The 26,358-nt window shown below is 35.5% G+C and overlaps 2 long non-coding RNA genes across 2 annotated transcripts; one reads left to right on the top strand and one right to left on the bottom strand.

The window, feature by feature from the left end:
- Positions 1-12,550: 12,550 nt before the first annotated feature.
- On the bottom strand, positions 12,551-15,177 carry LOC132068676 (uncharacterized). Its single transcript, XR_009417470.1, has 2 exons — positions 15,035-15,177; positions 12,551-12,807 (listed from the first exon to the last, which is right to left on the bottom strand). It is a non-coding gene; the product is annotated as an uncharacterized LOC132068676 (long non-coding RNA).
- A 9,739-nt stretch (positions 15,178-24,916) lies between these two features.
- LOC132067027 (uncharacterized) lies at positions 24,917-25,391 on the top strand. The gene is made up of 2 exons (XR_009416992.1): positions 24,917-25,199; positions 25,273-25,391. It is a non-coding gene; the product is annotated as an uncharacterized LOC132067027 (long non-coding RNA).
- The last annotated feature ends 967 nt before the right edge of the window (positions 25,392-26,358 follow it).

Here is a 26,358-nt window from a genome sequence, read left to right as displayed (position 1 = left end):
CATAGACAACTATAAATAGGGATGGTCTTGTACATTTGTAATTCAACCCAAGTACAAATCCACTTCAAAGTTATTCAAGTAAACTCAAGAGTTCCTTCTTCTATAAAAAAGTTCTCGTTTCTATAGCTTGCTCTTCTTTAGTTTGAATCTTCCAACCTTAGTTAACGATCTCGGGCTAGCAGACGGTCTCTCCGATTTAAGTTTTCTTCTACTAATTTCTCTACAAGATTGATAATGTCACACATCGTATTAGTGCAGGGTGGATGAAATGGAGGCTTACATCCGGAGTCTAGTGTGATAAGAAGGTGCCACTAAAACTCAAAGGCAAGTTCTACAGAGTGGTGGTTAGACCAACTATGTTGTACGAGACGGAGTGTTGGTCAGTCAACAACTCTCACATTCAGAAGATGAAAGTTACAGAAATGAGGATGTTGTGATAGATGTGTGGGCATACTAGGAGAGATATGATTAGAAATGAAGATATCCAGAATAAGGTGGGAGTGACCACGGTGGAGACTAAGATGCGGAAGCGAGACTGAGCTGGTTGGGGCATGTGCAGAGGAGATGCACAGATGCACCAGTGCGGAGGTATGAGAGGTTGGCTATGGATGGTTTCAGGAGAGGTAGAGGTAAGCCGAAGAAGTATTAGGGGAGGTGATTATACGGGACATGGCGCAGTTCCAGATTACCGAGGACATGACTTTAGATGGGAGGTTATGGAGGACACAGATTAGGGTAGAAGGTTAGTAGGTAGTTGAGCTTTGTCCCGCTTATCCATGCGTACTAGAAGTAGTAGTATTGCTCTTGTAGTTTCTTGCCCTTCGATTTATGCTATTACTTGATGTTTCTTGTAGTTCTATTATCATATTGCTTTGTGGTAGTTACTGATCCTTTTTTCAAACTACTTTATCATGTTTTTTATAGTATTTTGTCATGGCTTATTCGCTTTCGTTATTTCTTTTTTCGTACTGCTTTGAACTGTTTGTTTTTGTGCTGAGGGTCTATCGGAAACAACCTCTCTACCTGTAAGGTCTGCGTACACTCTAACCTCCCTAAACTCCATTTTGTGGGATTTCACTGGGTATGTTGTTGTTTGAATTCCGAAAAATTTCAGAATTCAACTTGAAAATTGTAACAATTCTATGTCCAAACAAGCCGGAATAATATTCCAGAAAAAAGTGAAAACTATCCATGGTATCCTACTACTAGTTATTGAGAAGAAAGAAGAGGGTGATGATGATATGAGATTCTCCCTTTTTGACTTGATTGGCATTTTACAGTATTTCAGTTTTTGTTACTGGTCATTTTGTTGGCATAGAATTTTGATATGTATTGCAGTCCCTGCATAACTTCTTTCTAGCAAAACGATCCCTAAGTGTGATAATCTTTTTTGGTCTAACTTTGTGTTTGATATTCTTTTGTTCAGATTACTTCGGGACTGAAGCGGGGAGTGCAAAGTCTAAATGAGTTCTTTGCAATTCGTGCACCAACATATATTTTAAGATCCATTCAGTTTGCATTATGTAATGTCATTATGACTTTTCAGAGCCGTTTGCTCATGTTTCCAAAGCATCCTGTAAAATCTGTATGAACTATGAACCAAGGGCCATTATGGTGTATATTTGCCTTCTTGTTAACTTTTCAATCCAAGTACATTCTGAAAGGTTCCAATTTTTGTAAAGAAAAGGGAAGAAAGTTAAGAAACCAAGACTGCATATATTCTGAAAAGTTCATTCATATGTTCTTATCATTGAATCCATTTGTACTTCAGAATTATTAATTAAAAAGTTAATGTTTATTTAAAAGATAGTAATTTTTCACAAATTGTTTAGTTCTTGTAGAAAATGTGGAGTTCTATTGAACGAATAGAATCTTTATTGCATTCGTCTCCGTTATGAATGACGCCGTAGATACTTTTTTACGCAAGTGGCCATCTTTTAAGGAAATGTTTACCACTCATTGCTAGAGGATGTTAATCATCTATCAACTATGCACTGTTCTTGATTGTACACAAGTATGAACTCTTGCTAGAGGGAAATACGCCATTTTATCCATTCAGTCGAGAAAAAAATTAGATACGATCATGTTACTTATAAGGAAATGTTTGTATTAAATTTACCTAGTTGGGTTACCGGCTTAGAGGCCCAGGTACGCTCCAATTATTCAGGCTGATTCCAGATATTAAGATATTTGGAAGTATATATACATTAGTGTCTTATCTATTACTTACTATACCAACATTAGGTGCCATTGTGTGACACTAGCCTAGTTGATTCCAAAAGGGACTCGAATCTTGGGAGTGATACGTCTAACACACTTGCATGTGCAAATATGAGATCATTTTCAAGCAATACTCTTGGCGGATCCTCAGTTCAATTCCTTTTGGTGGATGGCAATGTTAGAGAAATGTTAAATGTGCAATAATAGTTGTGGAAATAAGTTAATCATCTACTTACACGGTCTTGGACATTGTGAGCTAGAGATTTTAGTTTCGTTAAATCCAAGGTTCATTTTCTTTGCGGTACAAGGGCTAGACTCATTGTAATTCCCGGTTTACTTAATGTTAGGCTCCGTATTATATTTGTTCATGCTCTAGCTATCCGGTCCTAAATAACCAAGGGGAGTTGAGTGTACCGTATTGGTTGAAGGATGAGATATTGTCTCCTTATATGAATCTGGACAAATCTAATATGATGAGCTAGCTTCTATATTTGGGTTACGCCGATGTCCATTTTTGTTACAGCAAAAAAAAAAAAAAAAAAGGGAATATCTAAATGCATCTCAACAATTTCAAGGGGGAATTCTAACAGACACTTCGAGGAAATTAATGCATCCCCAACGCTCAAAAGTTTATATATATATATATATATTATATATATATATATATATATATATATATATATATATATATATTTTTTTTTTTTTTTTTTTTTTTTGATCAAGTACTAAATACTTGTCCCGTCATTGCAGACATATCCTAATCCATTACAAGCATTTTCCTTCATAGTCATTCGTTAAGTAAGTCGCCTAATATTCTCCTTCAGTTCTTGTTGCTTATTTATAAAGTCAAGAGGATCAGGCTGATCAATCGAATTTAACATTTTTCCAGGCAGCATTTTGTCGATGTGGATGGTACGGTTGCCCAAAAGGTCAGTCCTGTTGAAATGAAACATATTTGGAGATTACCTCCTATTCATTGGAAGAAGCACTTGATAGTGCTAGTGCTAATATGTTGTCTTGGTCAAGGGATAGTATGCCTTCTAAGCAATATGCAACATAAACAAATATCAGCTAAGATCTGCTTGAAACAAACAAATATTTCATGATATTTTGAGGTAATAGCATGTATATCCGTTATGGTTGGACAAGGTTTCTTTCTGCTGACATGTTTGCCTACAAATCAACAGATTGTTGTCCACAAGAACAGTCTAAGGGGGATACATTTTCGTCGAGCGGATCCTCGCCAAAAAGTATGTAATTGTCTTGTGTGACTACAGCATATTCAACATCTAGATTCTATGGTTTTGTCAAATAAATATGAAGCTTCCTGATGATTTTCAGGTTTATTTTGAGCCAGATGATGTTTATGCATGTATTGTAACATGTGGAGGCCTATGTCATGGTCTCAACACAGTTATCAGGAAATAGGATGCGGTTTATGCTATAGGTATTGTAAGAAGAGTCGTGGGGATAGATGTGAGTAACATTTCATTCCATGACACACAGTAATACATTTAAGCAATTTTACCATATATGTTTTTGAAAAACAAAGCAACATTACTTTTGATGATGGTTACATACTTGGTTTCCCTTTTCTGAAACTTTTCTCATCAAAATGCTTGACAGATAGTTGTAGAACCAGTGGCATCTTGAAGAGGATTGCAACAATTAGATTAACATTTCTCTCAATCCAAAGTATAATGCATAAATTTGGTAATTTTAGGAACACAACGAATGAGGTTAAACTCAAACTTAACAATCAAAAGGTTCAAATCAAACTTAGTTATTCTTTCCCGTTTTTAATATACTTCTCTTCGCTATGTTTTAACAGTACATTCTACTATCTTGATTTGTAATTCCAAAAGTTTGTTTATCCATGTATGCATCAGAACTACTGTAATTTTGTGGATGTGTAGGGAGGATATCGAGGTCTCTTTTCAAAAAACACAGTTCCCTTGACACCCAAGATTGTGATATATTCATAAATGTGGTGGAACAATTCTTGGGACCCAAGTTTATGAAGACCAACACAGAAGGCCCAATCGCTTAAGCACACTGCGGCCCACTTAGTCCTAAGGATCCGACCCAATTGTATTTCTTTACTGTATTGGTTTTATTTCATTTTGGATTCACTTTTGTATATACACAAATATTTTGGGAATGTAAAGTCAACAAGTTCATTTCATTATTTTACACCGACTTACTTTCTTTCTCTTTTCTGAACTGTTAGGGTTTCTTTTCATTTCTCTGCCATTATTGCTCGATTGAGCATCTTAACAGGGTATCAGAGCGAAGTATAAGAATCACCTTGCTATGAGTTTTGTTCTGATGGTAATTTTGATGATGATGGTTGAAGATTTCATTATCAAGTTTAGAGTTCGAATTTCAATTTCAATTTTTGGTTTCGCTTCTCCTTGTTGCTCCAATCAAGGAATTTCTCATCTGGTTTTCAATTTCTAGTGTTAATTAGGTTGTCGTAGTTTCGATTTGTGGTGATTCTCAACGATTTTGGGATTTTTGACGGTTTCTAGGGTTTCACAGTTGAATAAGGCCTTTACTTTTTTAGGTTGAAGAAAAATCCTGGTATCATCTACTCTATCTTCATATCTCATCTGATAGAATTTGATTTCCGCTACTTTGTCGAGATCTGTTATTTTTTTTCATATCGTATACTTGAGAATTTATGTTGTGTGTTGCTGTGTGTATAATCATGGTTTCAAATACAAGTCCTGTTTAATGCAACCCGTACAACTACCACGTCTGGTACTTCTACCAACCCTGGTACTGAAGGTTTTAGCCCTTTCACACGTGATTCCTCCCATGTTTTCTATGTGCATCCGTCTGACAGTCTTGGTTGCCAACTCGTGGCTGTTCCTTTCTATGGATGTGGTTTTGTTACTTGGAGAAGTAGTATGTTGACCTCCTTATCAGCTAAGAACAAACTAGGGCTTATTGATGGTAGAAATGATAATCCAACAGTTGATTCTCCATTTTTTACTTATTGGGAAAGATGTAATGACATGGTGAGAGCTTGGATAACCAACTCTGTGTCTAGGGAAATATCTACTAGTGTAGTGTGTATGAAAACTGCTAAGGATATTAACCAAATATTTGGAAATATTAACCAAATACATTTAGATTCAGAGGGAAATTGCCTCCACAAGTCAAGGCTCCTCTGATATAGCCACTTATTTCACCAAGCTTAGAAACTTATTGGATGAACTTAATTGGGCTTATGTTGGGCCAACATGCACATGTAGAGCTTTGTTCAAATTCATTGAGGACGAGCAACTTTTTCAATTTAAATAGTCTGAATGATTCTTACTCCATAGTCAAGAGTAACATCTTGATGATGAATCCACTTCATTCCATAAGTAAATCATACTCCCTTCTACAGCAAGATGAGAGTCAAAGAGAAATCCTTCCTTCTAACCCAAGTTTCTCAAGTGACTCTACTGCCTTCCTAAGTTCTGGACCTCACAACAATTCCAACAAGTTCACTCAGAAGGTGAATTTTGAACCAAGAAAGGGTATAGGTTCTAATGGACTGAATGGTTTTGACACAAGAAGGGGTATGGGGTATGGTGCAACTACTGGTCAACCTAGTGGTCTTTATTGTAAGTACTGCAAAAAGACAAATCATACCATTGAGAAATGCTATAAGTTGCATGGGTATCCCCCTGATTTCAAGTTCACAAAATCTAGAAAGTCAGCCTCTTGTGTCCAAACTGAGGTCCCTCCACTTGATCTTGCTCCCTTATCTGTTCCAAAAAGTATTCCATTTAACGAGCTCATGGTTTTTCTCCTGAGCAACTTCAGGCCATTTTTCATCAGTCTCACTTGTCATCTACTGGTTATGGTTTTGGTCACATTTCTTCAGAGGACTCAGGTTTTTCTCACTTTGTAGGATTGTTTACTACATATGCTGTAAATTCTGTAGGATCTCATGTATGTGCAACTTCACAGCTAGGGCTTAATCCTTGGATCCTAGACTCTGGGGCAACTAACTATATGACCCCTCACAAACATTTACTCCACAACATCTCACCATTACCTAAACCTTTTCTTGTCACTCATCCTGATGGATACAAGGTAAAGGTTATATCAACTGGATCCTTGCATCTCAGAAATGACATAATTTTATTAAATGTTCTTTTAGTTCCTTCCTTCCACTTTAACTTAATTTCTTTACATCAACTCATTTCTCAGTTGAACTGTATAGCACTGCTTACTAAACATCATTGCTTGTTACAGGGCCTTTCTCAGAAGATGCCACTGGTAATTGGTAAGGCTGTTGGGAGACTCTACTATTTCCATCCTGATGCTGATCTTTTTCCATCCTCCTCCACTAGTTCATCACAACTTCCTACTGTTTGTCCTGATTTTAGTTTTCTCTCAAATGTTTGTAATAGTCTCAATTCTATTGTTCCTTCTGAGTCTTCTATTTCTGCTTGTCACAAAACTTTTACTGATAATTCCCATAAGCAGTTCAACTTTGTAAATAGTCCTAAGAATTTCCCTGCTACTTGTGATAGAGTTCTACTTGTAATCAAGCTTCTGTTGTGAATAAAAGGGACATATTTTGGCATCAAAGACTTGGCTATATGCCTTTTCACAAAATGGCATCTATCCCCTTCCTATCATATAAAGTTTCTTCCAAACAACTTTTTGTCTGTCTAGTTTGCCCCATGGCTAGACAACAAAGATTACCATTTCATGATAGCACAATTCACTCCACAGCTCCTTTTCAACCGGTCCATGTAGATACTTAGGGACCATATAACACTAGGACTTATAATGGTTTTAGGTAATTTTTGACATTGGTAGATGATTGCACAAGAGTAACCTGGACTCCCTTCTTTCTTGCAAAAGCAATGCACTTGCAGTTCTCAAAGCTTTTACCTCTATGGTTAGTGTCCATTTTAAATCTAAAGTACAGACCTTTAGGTCAGACAATGCTTTCGAGCTTGGTAGTAGCACTGAAGCTGTTGCTTTCTTTTCCAGCCAAGGGATTCTTCATCAAACTACCATTCTACACACCCCACAACAAAATGGGGTTGTGGAAAGAAAACACAAACATCTTCTTGAAGTGTCTAGAGCTTTACTTTTTTAATCAAACCTTCCTCTCAAATACTGGGGTGATTATGTCCTTACTGCCATATACTTAATAAATAGAATGCCTTCCTCTGTGCTAAATCAGACCTCTCCCTTTGAAAAGCTTCATCATCTTCCACCTACTTATGACCATCTTAGATCTTTTGGCTGTCTCTATTTTGCCACCTCTTCTAAGGCTGGTAGAGATAAATTTCAATCTAGGGCAATCAAATCTATCTTCTTAGGCTATCCTTATGGTAAGAAAGGTTACAAACTCCTAAATCTCAGCAATCACTTAATCTTTTACTCTAGAGATGTCATTTTCCATGAACATATCTTCCCTTACTCTTCCCCTTCTACATCTCTGTTTCCTGCAACACCTGCTCCTCCATTTGTGGATTTCACACCTAGATCTTATATTCCAGCTCACACTCAGCCTCCCTTTTCACCTCCCACATCACAATCTCCAGCTTATTCATCTCCTCATACACAACATCCTCCTTCCTCCTCTCCCACAACACAACCTCCACCTGCTTCACCTCCTGGTTTTCCAGTTTTACCAATTCAACCTCCCATTGTTCCTCTTATCCCTCCACCCAGGGATTCTACCAAAAGTAAGTTCCAACCATCTTACCTCTCTGATTATATATGCTCTTCAGTTTCTGGTCCATCCAAGGTTCCCAGTAGTGATATTCATGTACATGAACCTCGGTTTATCAACGAGTACCGCCTCTTGGCACAACTGGCAAGAAGCAATGTTAAAAGAATTTCAGGCCCTAGATGCAAATCACACTTGGGATATTGTCCCTCTCCCTTCTCACAAGAAAGCCATCCCCTGTAAATGGGTTTACAAGATTAAGCAGAGGGCTGATGGTTCTGAGAGAGAGACAAAGCTAGACTTGTAATTCAAGTCTAGAGGGGATACTCAAAAAGAGGGCATTGACTTCAATGAGACCTTTTCACCTATCATCAAGCTTACAACTATCAAATGCTTACTCACACTTGTTGTTAAAAAGGGTTGGACAGTTTTTCAATTAGATGTGAATAATGCTTTCCTTCATGGTGATCTCCATGAAGAGGTTTATATAAAGATCCCACCTAGTCTTACTGTTTCTTTCTCAACCAATTCTACTGTCCCTTTGGCTTGCAAGCTTAGAAAATCATTATATGGTCTTAGACAGGCCTCTAGACAGTGGTTTTCCAAATTGTCTGAGGCTTTTGTTTCAAGAGGTTACACTTCCAGTTTGAATGACTACTCTTTATTTACCAAGCAGTCCTCTGGTTCCCTGATAGTATTGGCAGTGTATGTTGATGACATTCTCCTAGCTGGGGATGATCTAGTTGAACTTAATTCCTTGAAGCAATTTTTGGATGCACAATTCAAAATCAAGGATTTGGGTAATGTGCATTATTTTCTTGGCCTGGAAATTTCTCTTACTTCTCATGGATATGTCATAAGTCAAACTAAGTATACCACTAATTTGTTACAAGAGTTCAACTGTCATCATTTTTCACTAGTGATTACTCCTTTGGATTCATCTACCAAGCTCACTTTGGACATGGGGGAACCCCTCTCTGATCCTAGTGCATACAGAAGGTTGATTGGCAAACTCAATTTTCTTCAACATACAATACCTGATATTGCCTTAACTATGTAACTCTTAAGTCAGTTTCTCTAGTAGCCCCAATTCCCACATGTGATGGCTGCTTTGCATGTTCTTAGGTATCTCTCACAAAGTCTAGCTCAGGGTATTTACGCTTTCCAGTGTTTCTGATTTTTCTCTTCAAGCATACTCGGATTTTGACTGGGCTGCTTGCTCCATCTTTCGTAAATCTGTTTTTGGTTACTTTATCACATTGGGTGGCAGTCCTGTGTCTTGGAAAAGCAAGAAACAACCCACTATTTCCTTATCATCTGCAGAGGCTGAATATAGAGCTCTTCGAAAAGTGGTTGCTGAACTTTCATGGCTTATCAGGCTGCTGGGTGACCTTGGGTTGAATATTACTTATCCTATTCCTATTTTTTGTGATAGTCAATTTGTCATCTACATGGCCAAGAATCCAGTCTTCCATGAGCGTACCAAACACATCGAGATTGATTGTCACTATGTTCGTGAATGTTTGTCATCTGGATTGATCATCTTACACTACATCTCCACTGTTGATCAGCTGGCTGATATTATGACTAAGACTCTTCCTGCTGCAGTTCATCAAGGCATTTTATCCAAGGCGGTGTGTCCCCACCCTCCAGCTTGAGGGGAGGTGTGAAGACTAACACAGAAGGGCCAATCACTTAAGCACATTGCGGCCCACTTAGTCCTAAGGACCCCGACCGAATTGTATTTCTTCACTGTATTGGTTTTATTTCATTTTGGATTCACTTTTGTATATACACAGATATTTTGGGAATGTAAAGTCAACAAGTTCATTTCATTATTTTACACCGACTTACTTTCTCTCTCTTTTCTGACCAGTTGGGGTTTCTTTTTCATTTCTCCGCCATTGTTGCTCGATTAAGCTCGATTGAGAATCTTAACAAAGTTACGCAGACTCTTCACTTTTGCTGCTGCACCCGTCTGGACACAGTGCGGGTGCGGGATGCGTCTCGGATTCGGTCAACCAACTTCAAATACTTTGACCGGAGTCCATGGACAAATTTGGGGGGAAATTGAGATTTTGATTTCTCAAAATGAAAGAAAAAAACATAGTTAAGACCTTGGAAATGACATACCTTCAATATTATAGTCCTTTTGTCTCATATTCGCTGCTTCATGTTTCATACCAAACAGAGAGAAATAAAAATTCAAGGGGTAATGTTCTGAGTATTGACTTCTAGTAGACAATATCTGCGACCTGTAAGGAGAATTGGTGGAAGGCCTTGAATGGCTTTCTTTTCTCTTTTGAGGGGAAGAACCAGAGAGCTTGAAAGAAGAAGTTGGGGTCTTTATATCTCTATTTTTATAATTTTGAATTTTCTTAGCCGAATGCCCCCACCTGTATCCATACCTGGATCCGCACCCCCGAATCTTAAAATTTAGATTTTTGCCGAATCCGTCACTCGGATCCGTACCCGTATCGGATACCCGCACCTGAGTCCGAGCAACTTAGCTTGGGACAGCTTGAGGAGGTCATGTCACAAAGAAAATAGTAGATAGGATTCAGGATCGGGGTATCAATTAGGTAAAACTAAAAAATAGAAATTATTGTTTGAGAACTAATTCAGGATATTTTCTTTCCATCTAATCAGCGCATCCTGTTGAGATATTCATGTTGCCTTTTTTTCTCAAGGTTTATCTAATTGGAGGAGATTGGACCTAGAGAGGGGCAGCGGTGATTTTTGAGGTGGACCTTCTTAGCAATTAATCAGTAACAATTCCAGAATAATGCCTCAGAAAAGCATCTTTTTGATCAATTTACTCTAATGTAATCACTTGATGTGATGGTAATATTTAGTGTGTTGATGGAGAAAACAATGAAAATGTGTCACTCAAGTTTATTCTGCCTCTTCTCCTACAGGAAATTAGAAGGCGTGGTCTCAATGTTGCAGTTGCTGGAATCCCCAAGGCAATCGATAATGATATACCGGTAACTACTTTCTCATATAGATTATCAAAATTTCAGTGGGCAACCAAATTATATTTAGTGATCTTTCTACTTCTCTCCAGGTCATTGACAAGTCTTTCGGTTTTGATTCCACTGTTGAGGAAGGCCAGCGTGCTATTAGTGCTGCTCATGTTGAAGCTACCAGTTTTGAGAATGGAATTGGCCTTGTGAAGTTAATGGGACGGGACAGTGGTAATTCTTCACATGCTATACTTTTTGAATTGCCGATTGCTATATCTTCTCTGAGGGAAATTTTAAGAAGTACCTCAGAACTTCTTTAAGGTCTTAGCAAGCTGGTTTGTATTCAAATGTAATTTCAGATCGCCGATTGAGTTGATCCCTCAACAAGTGAGTTTCGTGCTAATCCATGTAAATGTACTAAATTGGTGTAAATAATATTAGAATATGTATACTTGTATTTATTATCATTGCAAAGTAAAGGTGTCAACCGGTTCCAACCGGAACCGGTTATGGAACCGGTTAAGGAACCGGCCGGTTCCGGTTTACCGGTTTTAAACTCCAAACCGGAACCGGTCCGGTTTGGAGTGTTTAAAATATATATATTTTTTGTATTATATATATATATATATATATATATTATAGTATTTATTTGTATATTGTAGGTATATTTACATATGTTATACAACTTTATAATTAAAGTTTAAATATTTATCGACTTGTTAACGATATGACTATAATACAATAGTGTTTTTCGTATACATATATATGTATAACTTACATATACTTATATATATGTATAACAATATATATAGTATATATACTTATATACTATATATACTTATATATATATAACTTAATATATATACTAAATATATATATATATATACATATATACTATATATACTATATATACTTATATATATACTAAATATGTGTATAACTTAATATATATACTATATATACATATATACTATATATACTATATATATATATATATACTAAATATATGTATAACTTAATATATATACTATATATATATTAAGTTATATATATATGTAATATATATACTATATATATGTATAACTTAATATATATAGTATATATACTTATATATATATATACTATATATATGTATATATATATATACTATATATATATAACTTATATATATACTAAATATAGGTATAACTTAATATATATACATATATATATATATACTATATATACTATATATACTATATATATACTAAATATGTGTATATATATATATACTATATATATGTATATATATGTACTATATATATATATACTATATATATAGGTATAACTTAATATATATACTATATATACATATATACTCTATATACTATATATACTTAATATATATACTAAATATATGTATAACTTAATATATATACTATATATATATTATATATATAGTATATACTATATATACTTATATATGTTTAAGTATACTATATAACTAATATACTTATAAGTATATTCTTAGTATATTTTAGGTATATTCCTAACTTAATAAAAGTAAAAATATGAACACAAGTAAATAGAAGTAAGCTCAATGAGCCATATTTTTATTCATTCTTGGATAACATTTATTTGCAAGTTATATTTTTTTTTAACTTGCAAATAATACATGAGTTGTACAAAAATAGTAGAATAATAAAATCACCAATTTTGAACCATTTCGTTAATTTCCCCCGCACATCATATTCGGTCATGGAAATATCTTCAAAGTCTTCCATTTGGTCCGGTCCACTAGCTATCAAATCTTCAATTTCTTCCTCTTCGCCTTCCTCCGCTTCGAGTTTTGGTTGCGTCGCTCCGATCTAATCCAATCTCGAATGCACACTAGTACTTGCAAGCTAAAGCCGGATAATGAATGTCTATGGTCTCCAATTTGTTGTCTTCCTTGGCTAAATGCGCTCTCCGAAGCCACGGTTGATACTTGAACCGTAAGGATATCTCGAGTCATTCTTGAAAGTGGATAGCTTGCCTTGTACTTCTTCCACCATGCTAAGACGTCCACCTCATCCAGGTTGGTTGATATCTACATTTGGGTGCATCAAATAAAAGTTATATTCATCAAAGTTTGCGTAGAAGAAGAAGTTGGTGAATGTAAAACTTTTAAACCCGACAAGCCCTTTTTGCTACTTTGAGAAGTAGTAGGGCGTGGAGCAACGGGTGTTGCACGTTCTTCCAAACTAGAATAATGAGTAAAAACTTTTCTAAACTTATCATCAATAGCGAGTTCGGCTTGACTAAAGATGGTTGAGCTCCCGCTTCAATTTCTAAAAATGTATAAATTTGACTAACCAAATTTTTAGTATAAGACAGCTTTTAAACAAGGATTTAAAAGGGAACCCAATATAAATAAAGTTGGGATGGGAAAAAAATACTTCTTAAATTTGATTATCATTTCAAAAATAGCCGCTTGATAACCGGGTTTATGTTTATACTCTTGTAAAACTCTAGCTATTTCCGCTAAGTAGGCTAAAATTCCGGTTACCGTGGGATAAAATTGTCTAGAAAAAGCAAGAGTTGCATTATAAAAATTTTCTAAGAGTTCAATACATTCTTTAACATCTTCCCAATGCATAAAATTTAACCAATCCTGACTATCGGTATTATATTTGTTGTGAACTTGTTGTATGGGAATCCTATACTCATATGCTTGTTATAGCATAATGTAAGTGTAGTTCCACCTAGTCTCAATTTCTACTTGAATTTTCCTAGGTCTAAGGTTATTTTCCACACAAGCATTCTTAAAATCTCTAATTCTTCCCCTATTAACATTACAAAAAGAAACGCAACAAGATTTCTAACTTTTTGAACGTAATCATCAAAATGCACAAGACCATCTTTAACAATTAAATTTAAAATGTGACAACTACATCTTACATGAAAAATATTTTTTAGAGGAGGGTTTATTTCTTTTTTTAAAAGACCAACTGTCTTTGTATTATTAGAAGCATTATCTAAAGCAATACAAAGTGTTTTTCTATAAATGTTAAAAAATCTCATAATAGTAGACATTGAATCGGCTAAAAATTTTCCATCGTGACGACCTTTTCCTTCGTCATATAAAAAAGCTATAATTTTTTTTTTGCATAACCCATTGTCATCAACCCAATGACATGTAATAGCAAAAAATCTAAATGGTTAATACTAAGACCCAAATCGGCGATAAGACAAACATTACAATTTAAAGAATTAAATACGTGGCGCAAATAAAATCTATATTTTTTAAACAAATCTATAACATCGGCTCTACAAGTACTTCTAGGAATACCCTCAAATAACGGATTATAACAACGTTGAATGTAAGTAACAAACCCCAAACCCGAGGGAAAGGAAAATGGTAAACAATCATAAGCTACCATTTTAGCTATTTCTACGCGTTCTTTTTTCTTGTCATACTTAAAATTTCTCTTAGGTTCGTGGGTCTATCGTCATTTGAATCCCCCCCACATTTGAACCCGTTTGCTCTCCCCAAGCATCCATATGTTTGGTTCTCATATGAGAATTTAGTGTACCCGTTCCACCATCCTTACCAGTTCCTTGCTTAAAACTAAATACTTGTCCACATATGTTACATGTAGCTGATTGGTTTTCCCTATTCTTAGTCATAAATTTCCAAATTTTAGCTGGCTTACGAGTTCTAGGCGGTTTGTCTTGTGTATGTGATTGTGCGGTGTCATGTATCTCTATGGGATTTTCGGGGGGTTGTGTTTCATCATCATTATTTAAGTCTTCATTAAAAGTGTCGGTAAAATGTTGTTGCATTGCCTCATGACCTAAAAGTGGATTATTTCCACCAACATCAATACCTAAATTAGGTGTTTCTTCCACAAATGTTTCCTCATTAAGCCGCACCCCTAACAATACGACTACTACTACCGGCACCACGTCTTAATCTCTTTGACATTATTAAATAGAATTAGTTTAAATCACAATCAAATAAATCACAAGAAAATAAATTACAACAAATTAAATTGCGTAAATTAAATTGCGTAAATTAAATTGCATAAATTAAATTGCTAGAATTAAATTGCGAAAAATAAAGATAGAGTTGAACGAAGATACCAAATTGCCGATTAATTTCCAACAAAGTCAAGGCGGCTAAATGCAAATCCACCAAAGCTACTTCGGATTGTTGCAAAATCACCAACTCCACCAACAATATTATAATTGCAAAATTAATAATTGGAAGTTGAAACTATAATAAGACTTTGTGGCTAGTTATTGCAAAATAATTATAATTGAGAGATTGAGATTTGAGAGAAAGATGAAGAAGAGTGAATTGGTGTGAATTAAAATGAAAATGAAGAAGGGTTTATATAGGGGTGGGGGATGGGTTAAAGTGTTAAAAAAAAAAAAATTTGGGGGCCAAAAATTAACAAAATGGCCGTTTATGGCAACGGCCATTTTTGTAAATGGACCGTTGCATTAGTCCATTAATAACGGACCCAACTAACTTCTTTCCTTTTTTTTTTTTTTTTATTTTTTTTTTTTAATTTTCACTTAAAAACGGTTTAACGAATCCTAATTTGTTTAATGTTTTAACCGGTTCTCCTAAAATATTGGAACCGGACCGAAAACAACAATTACACGGTTAGGAATTAGGCAACGGTTCCTTAACCGGTTTACCTAAGCTCGGTTTAACCGGTTAAAACCAGTTAGCCCGAACCGGTTGACACCTTTATTGCAAAGTACCAACGTACTGAAAAAGTGTTTTGAAATTGTTATCAATTGTGTTCTTCATAGAACAAGCATTGAAAAATCACAGAAACCCAAAATCAATAGAGTTAGATTTGAAATCAAACCCACAATTCCAATCCCTTGTTTTTAAAACGGAAAAGGGCCAAATATACCCCTATACTATTGGAAAAGGGTCAAATATACTCCTCGTTATACTTTGGATCCAAATATGCCCCTACCGTTATACTTTGGGTTCAAATATACCCCTACCGTTATACTTTGGATCAGATATATCCCTCATTTTAACTGAGGGACACGTGTCATCATCCTATTGGTCTATATTAAACTTTATCTTAATTAATTAAAATACAAATATGAGTATGGGTTCCACTATTACTTATATAATTCATAAGTCAAATTTGAAAGCTTAAACTCAACAGCCAATCAAATTATGTAAAAAAGAACGGGACTGAGGAATAATTGGACTGAGATCATGCTGTTGTTGTTATTGGTTTCTGTTTTATTTGCTTGTAAGCATTTTGAAGTAGTACTCTGTTCATAGATTATTTTTGCAGTTTAGCAAAGGCATGTTAGTGAAGTGACCAGATGATTCTACTTTGCCATGGCTATAGAAGCTACCCTTCTGTCCGATCTATCTCCAGCAATGGGGATTAAGAATCTTTCATTTTCATATAATTTTCTGTGAAACTCTGAATGGAGTCGGATGGCTTTCAGTTTTATCTTCATTTCAAGAATGTAAAATGTCTTTGATTTTATCAAGCAGCTGGTGTCATTATTTCTCTTTGTTTTTGTTATCATTATGGGTATGGGTTGGATTAATTACGGAAAAGGGCCAAATATATCCCTGTACTATCGGAAAAAGGCTAAATATACCCTTCGTTATCTTTGAATATATATATATATATATATGTGTGTGTGTGTGTGTGTGTGTGTGAAATATCCTTCATTTTAACGAGACACATGTCATCATCCTATTGGTCCATCTTAAGTATCTCCTAATTAATAAAATCTAACCTATAATTAATATCTAGCCCATACTCCATATCCAATTAAAAGAACTATATCCGTTTCTGAAAATTAAGCCAAGCTTCATCAGTGGCAGCTGCCAATACTCACTGACCATCCGTGGCCATTGCCGATAGTCGGAGCTAGTTACAGTTTCCCAATTCATCTGCCATATTCCTTTATGCTGAATTCTTAAAAACCCAGAAATCAAACAAGATTGAAACGATAGCGAAAACTGCAAATTGTTTCACTAAAGAGTAGAAAAGATAGCTGCAAGTAATAATTCAGAAAGAAAATTTAGATAAAAATCACAGCAAGAAGTAAAAAAGTAACAGAAACAAATCAGTACAATAAGCTTAGATGAAAAATCCCTTCTACATCTCTCTCTCTATTACAACACTAATTGTATATACATGCGGCCCTGCGGGTCTTCGTCTTCAATTTGTGCAGTTTTAATAAAATGATTTTTCGCTTGTAATAACAAAAATGTATTGTTAGTTTTATAGGGCTTTCATTTTTTAGATTACACAGTGAACAAATCAAAACACAGTTGTTCCTTCTGCATTCTACTCTTGCTCTGCCTTATTTTTACAGTTCTCGCAGAGGGAAAAAGAAGCTTTCGTGTTACGATAGACTCGTCGAGATTTAGCGTTTGCTCCGACGGATGAATCACTTGCAATTATCGAAAATTTACAGCAGCAGGGGACACGTTTTAGTTAATTTACATTTTCTGTTGTAACTAGCACCGGGGACGGATGGTTAGTGAGTATTGGCAGCCACCATTGATGAAGCTTTGCTTCAATTTTTTGGATACGGTTAGGGTCTTTTTAAATTGGATATGAGTTATGTGTTAGATTTTAATTAATTAGGAGATACTTAAAATAGGCCAACGGGATGATGACACTTGTCTCTCCGTTAAAATGAAGGGTATATTTTGCTGAAAGTATAACGATAGGGGTATATTTGAACTCAAAGTATAACGAAGGGTATATTTGGCCTTTTCTCATAGTTCAGGGGTATATTTGACCCTTTTCCGGATTAATTAATTAAGGGATATTTAAAATATGCCAATAGGATAGTGACACGTGTACCTCCATCGAAATGAGGGGTATATCTGAACCAAAGTATAACGGTAGGGGTATATTTGGACCCAAAATATAACGGCAGGAGTATATTTGAACTCAAAGTATAATGAAGGGTATATTTGGCCCTTTTCCGATAGTACAGGGGTATATTTGGCCCTTTTGCGTTTTTAAAATAAGTTAGTTTCGGAAACAGCTATTGAAAATATCAGCCAATTTTTTCCAACAAATGCATAATAGGGTCTAAAAGATGTGTTAATACATAAGCTCCTCTATGATTGTATTCAGATGCTAGTGTTAATTCAGAGGGGGATCTAAGATATCTAATACATGGGTGCACTACTAAATAAAAGAGGAAAAAATGTGTTAAATTTGAATTGATCCTTATTCGACTTGGTTGCGGAGAGACCATTGTTTCACGTGTCCCATAATCTCCCCTATAAATTCGTCCCCGTGTTATTGAAACATCAAACAACATATGATGAATAATTATTGTTAAACTATACTGTAAATATTATATATGCATGTTATTCTGGAATGCAAGCACCTATAATATCTAGCAGTACGCTAAAATTGAATTTATATAACAGAAATCGAAATATTTTACCTGTGTTAAGCAAAATATGCCAAGCGAGAAGATCACGAGTAGGTCATTATGGAAAAAGGAATTTTCTTAGCAGATCAAGCAAAGAAAGAGGATACAATGATTTTGACTCTTTATTGCGCACTTTTATAAAGTTAAGAAAGAATATCAAAAGACTATACATGAATATAAGTTGTAATGATGGAAGCTCAAAAGATCAAATAAATGAAAGTTAGAAATATGGAAAGGATGATAATAATTGTAAGATGTTCACAACAACTGCCTACAATAACGAAAGGAAGATGAAACAATTGGTCCACTCACTCGGTTTTCCAATGAAATGAAGCTTTAATTATTCATCAGTAGAAGGAATTTTTTGTGAAGGCTAATAAAATGGTTTTTTGAAATTTCTTTCGTTAATACATCATTGAATATGCAAATGAAGAAGACCATTAAAATAGATCAATGAATCAGACCATTAAAATAGATCAATGAATCGGGTCTACATAATTTTTTTACAACTCCAAATTTTGCTTAGAGCATAATGAACTGATCAATCATGTGGTCAAATTCCCATTTAATTGATTTATTTATTATTTGTTGGAGGATAAATTTACTATTAGGTACAAAAATATTGTAAGAGTAATGTTTAGATGAGGGGTAAAAATGTTGTCTAATTCTTAATGGATGGACATTTTGGTAATTCAACTTTTCAACTTAGATCTTCCCATTTTTAGAATAGTATGATGATGATTGAAGCACATAGTAGTGCTTGAATGAGCTACCATACATCTTTCATATGCATTTTACTCAGTCAAGACTCAAGATGTATTCTACATCGAAGAGGAGCCTTGGAACAACGATAAAGTTGTGTCCGTGTGACCTAGAGGTCACAGGTTCGAGCAGTGAAAGCTGCCACTAATGCTTGCATCGGGGTAAACTTTCTACATCACACCCCTTGGGGTGCAACCCTTTTCGGACCCTGCTAAGGTGGATACTTTGTGCAGCGGGCTGCTCTTAAGATGTTTTCTACATGTTCTAGAACACAGTGATAGTTCTGAATGGCATCTGCATACTGACTTATTTGTAAGGTACTGATTAACACTACGGACCTTTTTGCAGGAGCATTTCTCTAAACAAAAGACGATGGTCATTAATCTTAAATATATAGGTTTGTAATTACTGTTTGAATGAATGCCAATTTGTAATATATTAGAAAGGACCTAACAACCTGTTTCTCTATTCTCTGTGCACATCCCACATACATGATTCGGGCTATTCTGAGTAATGCATCTGACAATGTGTATTGCACTCTCCTGGCTGAAAGTGCTGTACATGGAGCAATGGCTGGCTACACAGGCTTTACAGTTGGTCCTGTCATTGTTAGACATGCTTATATACCCTTTAATGTGAGTTCATTTCCTCTCACTCGGATCGCTTATCCTTGTTGATAATGGCACAACATCCTTCTTACCTTATAAGTCACATAAGTGTATATGATGGCAGTCACTGCTATACTAAACTTCAGCATGAGATGTAGTGATTGTGATCTTTTTTATTTGATCTACTTTTACAGAGAATTATTGAGAAACAAAACAAAGTTGTGATTACAGACAGGATGTGGACAAGACATCTATCTTCAACCAATCAACCTAGCTTCTTGAGAACGAGAGATATAATTAAAGAAAACAAGGAAGAAGAACCACCTACTCAGTTAGCAGACAATTCCACTACAGACGATAATAGAAACAAATCCTTTCCTAAGTAACTATCATATGTATGGTCCGTAGTAAACAGTACGTTGAGAAACAAAAGAAGTCATCTTGTGAGATAATCCTACAGTTCTGTAATTTCAATGTGCGAGGATTACCTGCTCGGTGAGTTTTACACAATGTATAATTTGTGACTGTAAATAATACACAATAATTAAGAAAAGGATACTGTGGTTTTTCAGAAACTACTAGACTTCTGTACCTGCAAAGCATGCAGAATACTAATGCTGAAATTGTTATAAAATAGCATTTTATGTTTTAATAGTATCGATAGGATTTTCTAATAAAACAAGAACATTTATTCGTCCATCACGATTCACGGCAGGGGAGGTTCAATCTAATTGGAGGCCTCCCCGACTTCATAGTAAAATATGTTAATACTTCGGTTTGCCAGTCCAGGCTCAACTCCTCACTTTACGTTAGCGGCCATACACGTCGGGCTGGGGCTCTGCGCTCTTTCTTTCTTTGTGGGTCAATTCCGTTCATTGGAACTGAAAAGGGCTATCCATAAACTGTCTTCCTTGCATCTTGACTGTTATCTTATTGTAGGAGCTAATCAGAGAGAGAAAAGTCTGGGTATACACTACGTTAATAGCAGAGTATTTTCTTTACTGACCATTAAGTCCACTAACATCAGTCCAAAAAGCAGAAATGCTTTCTGTTTGATTACTAAGGTATAGATGGTTCTGATGATGCGTACAGATTCAGTAGATAATCCAAGAAATTACATCTGGATGTGTTTTTCCTGGAAAATATTCTATGATGTGTGCATATTCTGTATATTTTCCATAGATTCAGTTATGACGCATGAGACAAAATTCGCATATTAGTCCAAAAGAAACTTCTGATAGATGGAGTGGTAATACATGATGAAACAAAATTTTCATGTCGGTGCTTCCCAAAGCTCTCATCTTCCAAACAAGATTTGGTCAAGTGTCTATGAAAAGGTACAATCTTGTTCTTCCTCTTCATGTGCCTCTTTTTTATACTTGAAGAAATTTTACGTCTAATATGTACTCATATGTCATCTAAAATTTCAATTAACTGGGGTGTAAGGTTTAGAAATTATTAAGCAAAGATAATGCTGTGTTCTGTACTAGTATATCTTTTACATTGAGAATTGAGGTTTAGGAATGCTTACACACCACCACAATCTTAATCTACGATTCCTTACTTCTCCTCATCATATTAACTGGTTTTCCCCAAATTTTGAAGCTATAATAGGTTGATAAGAGAGGTTTTAGTAGTGTGTGGTGATGACGAGCTGAACACAAGAAAAAGAAAGTGAATGTATAACAGTTTGTTATTGCATTAAGCATTATTTAACACATAATACACTCACGAGAAAGGTCAGCAACTCTACTTGTGACAATATAGTCGAGACATTTGTAGAACGGATTTTAGAGTCAGAGAGAAAATTGAACTCCTGGCCTGTCTCTCCATTCTCTTCTATGAAACTTCTCCACACTGGAAATTAGATTTGCTGCCCCCTGCAGACTCTTCTTTTGAAGAATCTGATGCGCTAACATTGGTACACTGAATTTTACCGTTCTGACTTTCTCTTACTTCCATTTTTTTTTGTTGCCTTAGTTCCTTTTGTAGGTCTAGGTGTATAGTACTTTTACATTTCATCTTCAGGAGTGCTTACATTGGAGATTTGTCCTCTCAAAAGACTTCACATAAAAATGTGGTTTGCATTTGTAACTATGTAGAGCTTGTATAGTAAAAATAAGAGAGACCATTTTCATGTCTTTTTCTTAGTGAGGTTGAGTGAAGCTCCTGAATGAGATTGTAAGTATCACAATTATATGTTGCTTCTTTGTGATCAAATGCTTTGAGGATTTTATCATCCTGCTATAAACTATGTTGATTTATGCTGTTTAGGGGAAGTCCCTTGTTCCAAGTGTTTCTTTTCACTGTTATCTTTATCTTTCAGTTTCGTTTTTTATAACCGTAGTGTTCGGGCCAACTTGCGTCCACCTCGACTATTTCCACGGGGTAACTGCTATTTCCCACCAACACAACACAGGTATTGGGTAACTCTATCCATCAAAGCTTGAACAGATGAGAATAAATCACATAGTGTTTTTGTCTCCGTTGGGAATTGAACCCGAGGCCTCATGGTTCTCAACCATTTCATTGACCACTAGGCCACACCCTTGGGTGTCTTTTTCAGCTTCATTTATACAAACAGTTTTTAATCAATAATCTACCTCGTTCTTATCATGATATTAGCTCCCAAGTTGCAAATGAGGATCACATCGTGGAAGCAATTAGGCTCTTCAACAATTTCACAATGGATGCAGCACGATCTGTAACCAATCAACACATAAACCTTACTCCTGAGATGGCAAATGAGATAAAGGTTTGACTCTTGTGCAACCAATACTCACATAAAATTTCCCGCTATACGTCCTTCGGTCACAGTTTTAATAAATTTAACTTTTTCATGTATGAATAGCAAGCGGAAGCCCAAATTAAGAGACGAATGGGTATCGGTAGCCATATATTAGAGAGACGGCTAATTGATGAACTGACCAGGATGGGCATGAATGAATCAAGTGAAAAGTCCTTTCACTGCTTCACATATATGCCTTTTTGTATCACCTATTTTCTCCATTTATTTGATTATTGGTGCCTTTCTGTTTGGTAATAAACAGGTAGAAGCCTAGATTTATATAACAATACTCTTAGACCTTCTTGTGTTGATGCAAGTGCTAAATATTCTCAGGTAAGAAGAGTACTGATAATTATGCGTCAAACGGATGAAGTATAAAAGAGAACGGAGAGTCATAGTCCGAAAAGCATAATGACTATCATACTACCCAGTAGCCTTCTAAGTAAAACTTTCAGCAAGTTAATGTTACAAGGACACTGTCCCCAGTCCATTGATCATCAAATCGCATGTAATTTGATAATTTGAACACCCTCAGCAAGTCAAGCAGAAATATTTAGATTTCGGATTTAGTGTTGTGAGGAAGGGGAGCCTTGGAGCAACGGTAAATTTGTCCCTTGGGGTGCTGCCCTTCCGGACCCTGCTAACGCGAGATGCTTTCTACACCGGGCTACCCTTTTATTTAGTGTTGTTATACTGCCTCCCAACACCTCTGCACATTAGTCTCTATTGATTATTGAACTGTAGTGTTCAAGGGTAGGAATGCACATCCACTTGTGTCTAATGGTGTTAGTTATTTTGAGCAATCTAATAGTACTTCATCCGTGTGACTGCACCAGAATGATGATGTATTCTACACTTCCCTTGCAATTCCAGCAGGATCTACAACTGGATTTTTATGTAGTTGTATTTTAAATTAAACTCTAAACCTATACGCTAAAGTTACTCTCTTTGCCACCCCGTATCAATATTTTGGTATCATGGGGTCAAGATTATCCTCTACGAAATCGAGAAGATCTTGTGTATTAAATACGGAAAAGCGAAATGGACAACTTTTCTTGATGTAATAGCTGTGCATATTCTGTTAAGTGATTGTGGAAAACCAGAGTGTGCTTAGAGTATTAAGAGCACTATAATAACAGGGAATTGAAAGAAAAAAAAAGTAGAAAGAGCGGATTACAGGGACTAAATTGGGAACTGCATGAATCATCATACTCCATACGGCAAATTTTCCAATTTCTACAAGACACGATTTGGTGACAGCCCGAAATTCAGAATCGAATCAATATCATTCAACATTTAGCTAGTTTGATCTTTGTCTGCACCAAAACATATTACAATTATATGAAGAGTAATACTAACAAAAAGACTATATGGTATTTCACTTTTGCTCCTATATGGTTCTTGAACCATTTACAAAGTTGCATTAAGCATTAACTTTAGAAAGTAATTTGAACATAAAACTTGAATTTCTAGGATCCCAATATAGCCCAATTCCATCACCAACATCCAATCTGCGATCATTGAACAATTCTATGCATGATAGATAATGGTCGTCATGTAGCTTCATAAAGAAAACACTTCCACCTTCATACTTCTTAGGGTTATTCTCCTCAGTTACATCCCACACATCAACACACAATCCGTACCTATTCACCAAACTTTTGGCCGTGCTCAATTTCCAGTATCGAAGAATGTACTCAAACGTCTCGAAAAATGGAATCACCAAGCTTTCCAAGTACGACCTCACCATGGGTAATCTTTTTCTTGATCTGTCGTGGGTTTTTCAGATCAATTTTCAGGACAGGATATACGTCCCGTATCTCTGTTAGTTCTCGAGTCACTACCCACAGAGTGTTGTCAAATTCACAAGCTTCTTCAGCTTTTGATGGGATGAATTTGTGAAAGAATGTGTTCTTCGTGTTGATCAAAGGCTTTTGATCAGCCATTAAAGAAACTGTCCGAATGATACAATTTCCCAAAATATGACACACTGAAAATAGGTAGTAACACCCCTATTTATTAATATAATAGTGCAAAACATACTTTGAGTAGAAAGTGGAAAACCTATTTCCATATACATTTGACTACAAAACCTTTTAAAACATTGATTAAAGTAACTAGCAAATACCAAATCCTAAACATATTAGGTTTTAATTTCTACTCTGTTATGAAGGTGTTTCAGGATTTAGGGTTTGATCGAATCGGGGATTGTTGGTGAATCGGGGATTTCTGATTCAATAATGAGGAGATTAGAGGCACGCATAGCTCACGTGCGCTGAGCTTCAACTTATCCATGTGGCAGGCTGATCAAATAATAGACGGTAGAGGTTAAAAGTTAACCAACGGTGGAGATTAGAAGTCCAATTATTACGCTCAACGGCTGAGATTTATCACAACTGTAAGGTTGTCAAATAACAGATTGGGCAGCTAGCACAAGGCAGTTATTGATTCATGGATGTTAGTGCCAAGGTTGCTTTAGCATAACAACTGTCTTTAGCCATTCTCAGGCCGTGGTTGTTTGCAGAAACTGCTAGACTGTGTTGGGCCAGCCTACTCGTGGACGTGCTAGAACGACGGGACTCGGGGAATGCCTAATACCTTCTTCCTGGTCAACATAATTCCTTATCCGGTCTTTTATTTTCGCAGACCAATAATAAAAGAGTGATTTCCTTTTGATTAGAGATTTCATAAGGTGACTTGGAACACCAAAACTCAATTCTAAGTGGCGACTCTGTAAATAGGTACTTCTTCTTCTTCAATCTTCGCTCTTCTTCTTCTCAATATCCTTTCCTAATCTGCATTTCTCCATTACAGGAATTGCTTGGAGCTCAAGAATCAATTGGAGTTCTTAATTCTTGTATTGAATTCTTCTACATTCTATCCTTGTATTGTAACCCATCTGAATATCAATAAAATTCCACAATTTGTTCCAATTATTCATTTTCGTTACAATTTCCAGTCAATCTAATTCAAGTAACATACTCCAACTTTGCATTGTAGATGTTCAGCACATGGTAATCAAAGGGTTTTCAGCTACTTAAGAAACTGTCAATGCTGAAAGATGCTAAGATCTAATTGGAAATTCGGGAGATAATTTGAGAGGGAAACAGAGAGAAAATTATATTTTCTTGTTAAAACTGATTTTTGAACAATTAATACACGTGGTGTCTATTTAATAAGCTGCAGCTTCACACGTCTTGATATGAACTAGGGGTTGTGTACAAGATAAACCAAAAACCAAATCGAAGTGAAAAATTAAGTTAACACCTATAAAAAAAATCAACTTGGGGTTTGACTTGACTTGATTTGGTGCTGAATAACTTTTTTTTCTAAAAGTATGATATTTGATTCAGTTTGGTGTTAGCTAAAAAAATATTGATTCACCAATTAGAATATTTGCAGTGATATAGTGAATTCATTAGCTCAACTATATATAAAAAGTGGGGGAAAAATAATTTCAATATATGTTTCTCTGTTATTTCTTTTACAAGTCGTTGAAATAATTTTCTCTGCAGTTCATCAAAATGATTAAAAAATCTTATTTTCGTGCATGTAAGATCGTGGCCTTTCTTTTGTTTGGACAACTGTACTTTGTGAAGGATTATCATAGTTTGAAAGTTACCCTTCAACGAATATGTATGATCCAAACCATTTGGAGAAAATGAATCTTAACTGTTCCAAATATAATGGGTGCTCTATTTGTGTTGAAGGCATATGGAAGCAGCTTCTTAGATGTCTTGGATCACAAATTCTGAAGTGTTTCATGATTAATTGGATGGTCAGTTTCTACACTTTTCAGCTGAAAGTTTTACATTTTTGCTAAATAAGGGACTGAAAGTTGGCACTTTACTACGGTGTGCCTTTGCTTATTAAAATTCTACAATAATCTCCTAAGTCCTA

Source organism: Lycium ferocissimum, chromosome 8 (assembly GCF_029784015.1).
Source record: "Lycium ferocissimum isolate CSIRO_LF1 chromosome 8, AGI_CSIRO_Lferr_CH_V1, whole genome shotgun sequence".
NCBI lineage: Eukaryota > Viridiplantae > Streptophyta > Magnoliopsida > Solanales > Solanaceae > Lycium > Lycium ferocissimum.
Note: the sequence above shows the minus strand (reverse complement) of the source record. Positions and strands in the feature narration are given on the sequence as shown.